The 6,080-nt window shown below is 46.2% G+C and overlaps 1 protein-coding gene across 2 annotated transcripts in view; it reads left to right on the top strand.

The window, feature by feature from the left end:
* Positions 1 to 5,908: 5,908 nt before the first annotated feature.
* LOC125027306 (G-protein coupled receptor Mth-like) overlaps positions 5,909 to 6,080 on the top strand; it is a 6,695-nt gene continuing 6,523 nt past the window's right edge. For both annotated transcript variants that reach the window (XR_007115008.1, XM_047616289.1), the window contains exon 1: positions 5,909 to 6,061. The gene's annotated coding sequence lies outside the window, so the exon portion shown is untranslated. The remainder of the gene's footprint in view (positions 6,062 to 6,080) is intronic.

The raw sequence follows: 6,080 nt of genomic DNA, 5'->3' as shown, positions 1-6,080 counted from the left end.
TTATCTATATTATTATTATTGTTGTTGTCATCATTATTATCATCAGCACTAAAATTATTCAAACCAGGTTGGACAGTGATAGGAGTATGTGCAGCTTGACTCTTTAATTATGAGAGTACAACACAAATATATGAACACATGAACTCATCTCGGTGTCCCGCTAGAGGCGCTGGTGTCGAAGGCTACGCGGGCAGACGCACATGCCACGTGGAGCCTGGATTAGCTTAGGGTGGTATGGGTGGCATTTTATGCTTATATGCTTATTGATCCGCCATACTATCATTATTATCGTAATAATTATGCCCATTGTCATTGTTTTTATGCTCATCATTATCATGATCACTATGTTCATTATTATCACTTTTATCAAACGCAGGAAGCAAACGAAGGTTAAATTTCCTTGGAACTTCGAACGTAAAAAAATAATAATAACCACATAGATGATTCTAAAAGTCCAATTCAGTCTCTTCAGGTTATGTAACTAGAATACCGCGGACTTTAGCAAAATTTTAATCGTAATTACCAGCCTGCGGACCATAGAATAATTCACAAATGGGCTACATATATTTCCTAAGGTTTGTAATGTAGGTCTGTAAACTGAAAAAGGAAAAATTCTTTACTACTTCCTATATACTTGTCAAACACGTCAATCCTAAGATTTTAGTCTGTTCTCATTAATTCAGTTTGTTTAAATTAAAGGTTAAGGTAGGCATGTGAGAGAGGGAGGGAGGGGGGGGGGGGGGGGCAGACAGACAGACAATTTGGTCTTCAAATGGCTAAAAGTCACAGCGCCTTATACAAATGTTCGAGCATTCAAGATTTCCGAGACAGGTCCCGCCTACCACAGAAGAGCACGCCTCTTGCTTACACCGTGGAGGCTGAAGCGCCTGCTGGCAATCCGGTAAATACAGTAAAGCCTACACAGGTAGACCCACTCCATCTTGATGAAAATCCTAGTAGAGAATAAGCTAAGCTAACCCCCCTCGTCACCTTTATTTATTGCAAATGTTTTTTTGTCTTTTTCGATTTTTTAAAATCATTTTTATTACTGAGCCATTTCCAAAAGAAAAAGCACTGAAATAACATTTATCTAATATACCGCACTAATTGCTTGAGTCAAAAAGGGGGCGGAGCAAATGACATCACCACGTTTAGTCAATGAAAGTACACCGGCGCCCGTGGATCCTGCCCACCAGGCTGACAAACCTGGTGGCGATGGCCTATGGGACGATCTAGGAAGTCGTGGCTTGGGAAGATCGATCAAACCTATCATGAAGAGCTAGAGATGGGCTGAGCCCTTGCCTGGCAGCTCGCAAGGAACCCTCGTAGGTGGAAACTAAGAGTGGATGCGGCTATGCGCCCTCTTCGGCATTAGCTCCCCAGTTATGAATGATGGACAGCCGTCAGAGTATTCTTGGAAAAAGTAAATTTCATTTCTGGAACTACCTGGTTACATGTAATCAGTGATGGAAAATCAGTTGAGACAGCTCTAAACAGTTGAAACAGGCTGGGCCACATACAAATAGGCCGGGTAAAGCTATCCTTCGTGATTCCCACTGAACTGAACTGAGTCACTTTTAAGCTGTAATTCTAAAACCCTCCATTTACTCCCATCTTCACACTCAGGATCACACAGGCCTTTCACATGCAAGCTTCTCTGGCCAAACGTCTAAAATTATGGTTGAAACTGCAGATAGAACGCGTAACCTGCCTATCATTTCACACTCATAGTGATGAAGCCTAATACAATAATAACCGTTTATTCACACGACATATGAAATATTAATCGGTTCTAAGAGTACACAGATGAAATTACTGATTTAGTCAATTGAATTTCTATCATTACTGGTATTGTTTCTGTTATTACTGTTAGTTATTATCATCATCGACATCATTATTATCATTATTATTATCATGATTTTATTTTTAGTTTTGATACTTGTCCGCGCCTTCCATAGAACTATGTATTGGTTTTTTTTAATTCAAAATATATTTTTTTTTACGAATTTTTAACTTTTTTTTCAGTTATGTAACATGCGATAATTTAGAAGGTGAATTTCCAAATTGGAATACGTTGTTTTGTTTATATGACCTAGAGATTTTCTAATATAGAGATTTAGTAATATAGAAAATCGAATGATTTTAAAGTCGTTGCGCCTATAATTCCCTTCGGTCAAATTAAATAAAATTCAGTATAAAGATGCGTAATAAAGTACTCTTTCATCCTACCAAATTAAAATCTGTAAGACCATATTCTATTTTTCAACAGAAAAGTGAAAATCGGCATTTTCTCAGGGACGGCCCCCTTAATATCTGACTCTAGGCTCACATGGGTGCCTAACATCAAACAGTCAAAGGTGAATGCTACAAAAACACTTAGTATCTTGTGGGTTCTGTCCAGGGCCGGATTATCCTATAGGCTAGTATAGGCTGCAGCCTAGGGCCCCTCAAGCTTGGGGGCCCCAAGCTTGAGGGGCCCTGCTAAAAGATTTTCAAACATATATATATATTTTTTTGATGAGTATAATACTTTAATATTTTGCATTGCTGAATAATTCATTTAACTTCAAATAAAATTTCAACTTTACAAAAGGAGGCCCAGGAGTCTGAAAACCCAATTAAAAAAAAAAAAAAAGTGGCCCCTTATTTGAGATAAAGGTTCCCTGTTTGAGGCCCTTTACTTGAGATAAGGTGCCCCGGTATGAAGCCGTTTATTTGAGATCAGGGGCCCCAGTTTGGCGCCCTAGCTGTAAATCATGGGGCCCCAGTCCATGTTCGTTTATCATCTTGCTAAACATTTATTTGTGAACGTAGCTGCCTGCCTGACTCTGTTGGCAGTTTCCTTGGCATCCGTGACAGCCTCCCTTAGGAGGGATAAGTTGTCAGGGGTTCTTTGCCTTCGGAATAGTTTTCGGCACATGTTCACCCTGTGGTTGACCTCCCTGATCTCGTCATTGAAGTACCAGGTGTCTTTGTGACTTCTGGACCCAGGCCGAGTTTTGGGTATGGTCTGTGAGGCTGCTTCATTAATGGCATTTAGCAGGCTAGCTTCGAGCACTTCCACATTTTCGCTTTGTGGGGGATCGTTGCATCTCAGACAGAGGGCCAAGGCGTTTTGAAACGCCTGCCAGTTGGCCTTGTCTGCTTTCCATCTTGGATTCGGTCTTAGGATTTCGGCTGGGCCAGCATCCATGAAGGTAGTTATAGTGCCGTAATGGTCACTTGTGACGGTCTCATTGACACGCCAGCCAATCCTCCCCACCAGAGTCGCAGTGGCCAGGGTGAGGTCTAGGACCCCTCCTCTGACATGCGTTGGCTCTTGGGTGTTGAGGTGAGCGATCTCAGGGAATGTCTCTAGCACGTCGGCTATGTGATAGCCGGCCGCATCCGGTGCCCGGCAGGGAGCCAGGATGGGGTGGTGTGCATTGAAGTCTCCCCCTATGATCACTCGGTCGTGTGCAGCAGAAGCACAGACCTGGCTGATGTCTAAACTTCTACAGCGTGGCCGGCTGTGCACGTTGTACAGTTTGAGGGGCCCCCCGGCCAGGTGAACCTCAACGGCAAGGGATTCAACATCGTCTCCACAGTGCAATGCATCGGCTATTGCGGAGCAGGGGATTGTTGCTCTCACAAGGGTGATCAAGCCTCTCTTGCCAGGTGTTCGTGGCAGTGTGAAGGCATGGTACCCTGAGAAGCGAACAGTGTCCACTGTTAATGTCTCCTGGAGCATGACAATGTCAATGTTCCTTGATCGCACTACTGCTTGGAGAAAAGCGTTCTTTGCAGAGAAGCTATTGATGTTCCACTGTAGGATGCTTAGATGGTGTGTCATGATGTTACTCAGTGATAGTTACATCAGAGACATCGTAGGAGTGACAACTCCATTGCGAGGTCCTCGCTAGTTGAGGGCTCCTCGTCTGTTGTCAGGCTATCCTTGGGTCCACTGGGAGGTGGAGAGCCTTTGGTAGCTCTGACTTTGGTTGGTTCGGCTTTTCTCTCAGGCTTTTTCTTGGCTGGCCTTGCTGGTCTTGCCTGGGCAAGGTCAGCGTGATCTGGCTCTGGCTGCACAGATTCAGCCTGTTTTGGCTCTGCCTGTGAAGGCATGGCCTGGTTTGGAGTGGGGAGGGGAGTCTCGTCCTGGGGTGAGGGTGAGGCTGGTTTTGCTCTAACCAGCTTTCTTCCCTTCAGGGCTGCGACAGTCTGGGTCATTGCCGTCATGGCGACCGAAACTGCCTTCTCGGCCTCCTCACTCGACCTCCCCAGGGCTGTTGCTACTGCTGAGACAACAGCAGTTAACAGGAGAGTTATGTCGTCCTCGTCAAAGAGATGATCATCTGTTGGGGAGTTTTTGTGGTGCTCTTAGAACCTTTTTCTTTAGTTTCTTTTTCTGCACCTTTGGCATTGTCGGAAACTCCCTTTTGTTGGAGACATCCGGTGTCGGCTGGGGGGCGGCTTCCTTCCTCTTAGGAGGTCGGGAGGCCTTTTCGCTTCTGTTCCTTCCCCAGACATGGGTGCCCGGTGGGGCAGGAACAAAGTCTGGTCGGTTTTGAGCAACCTCTTGTCGGCTGAGGGCCGCCTCTTTCCTGACAGAGCAAGTCAGGCTCCTCTTTTCCCTCTTTTCCTCTTTGTATGCCTTGAGGCATACCTCTGTGTTGTGTGCCTTGCTACAGACACCACATTTAGGCTTGGCTGTACAGTTAGCCTGGTGGTGACCGTATTTCTGGCACTTGAAACACCGAAGTGGTTCTGGCACATACGTTCGAAGGTTGTAGGTGTCCCAGTTACCCAGATCAAGGGTAGTGGTTGGGGCACCTTTCATGGTCACCAGGACTTGCCTGGTTGGAGTCTTCCCCTTCGACATTCGGGAAGCCTGCACGACCTGTGGGTGTGAAGCGATCAGCTCCACATCGTACGAGACTGAAAAGCCAAGTAGCACCATCTTGGTTCTCTTTTTCTCGGGACTTATTGGGGAAATACTCACTTTCCTCCCATCGGCTAGCTCCTTCGTTTCCCGGAGGAAATTCAAGGTAGCTTGATCTTTGGGCATTATGATCATGCCCTGATGTCGGGCGACCCGGATCGACAACCGGATTTTCCGTTGCAACTCCAATGCCCTGACCAATTGGTAGGCATTGTCGAAGCCTTCGGGTTTAGCTGGCACTTTGAACTGGGCAAAGCGTTTAGGGGGTCCCGACTCTTCATCAGAGTCGATCTCCGGCCTCGGACGCTTCGTCCCGCCCTTTCGGCTTTCGGGCTTGTTTGTGGAGGCAGCAGCAGATGCGGCTGGTTCAGCCTGCTCTCCCCTCTAAATCGGGGAGGCCGTCTGAGAACTCAGGGGCCTCCCGGGCTTAGCTGTTGGCCTGGAGAGGCCAGCTCGCGAGTCAAGATGTTTGACTATTCGGTGGACAGACCCATTGGCTTCGGTCTTGTCCACCTTAGCAGCAGGGGTGACAGTGTCATCCTGTGCATTGGGCTTTCTGTTGCCACCGGAAGGCACATATGGCTTCGTCGTGACTGCCGTGGTCTGGGCCTTTCACGGTTCGTCAACATTTTTATCAGTCTGTTGGGGGTGTTTTATAATTTTTTCCATAAATTGGTAAGTGCATCATCCTCTCACGCCCCCACCCACCACGGAGTCCAACAAGGGAAAGCTGAGTGTCAGAACCAGTGTCTAACAGCAACAGGAGTGATGAGAGGATATACGCAGCCAATAGCCATTGTGACGGCGCTCACGGACCATTGTGAGTGCCAATGGCGGCATGACTGCTTGACCCTAGCCTCCCTAGTTTTCTCACTTAGGTTTGAAAAAGAGTAGAGAAAAATCGGATATTGCAAGATTTTTGATGAATCATGGAGGGTCGAGTAAATTAATATTATAACCATTTTTTTCGCCTCGGACAGTTCATAGTACCTCAGATATCATTCTTCATTTCCTAAGATGACGTAATGTGGTCATCCGCTAATAAGCTGTAATATAAGGCTTTCCTGTCGACAACAGAGCTAGTGGATAGTGGAGAGTGCCCTGAGGTTCATGGCTTGTACTGTGTGGGACTGAGGAAAGGTAAGTGCAAGGTTTTGTT

Source organism: Penaeus chinensis, chromosome 7 (assembly GCF_019202785.1).
Source record: "Penaeus chinensis breed Huanghai No. 1 chromosome 7, ASM1920278v2, whole genome shotgun sequence".
NCBI classification, from domain to species: domain Eukaryota; kingdom Metazoa; phylum Arthropoda; class Malacostraca; order Decapoda; family Penaeidae; genus Penaeus; species Penaeus chinensis.
This window is presented reverse-complemented; position numbering and strand designations above follow the sequence as displayed.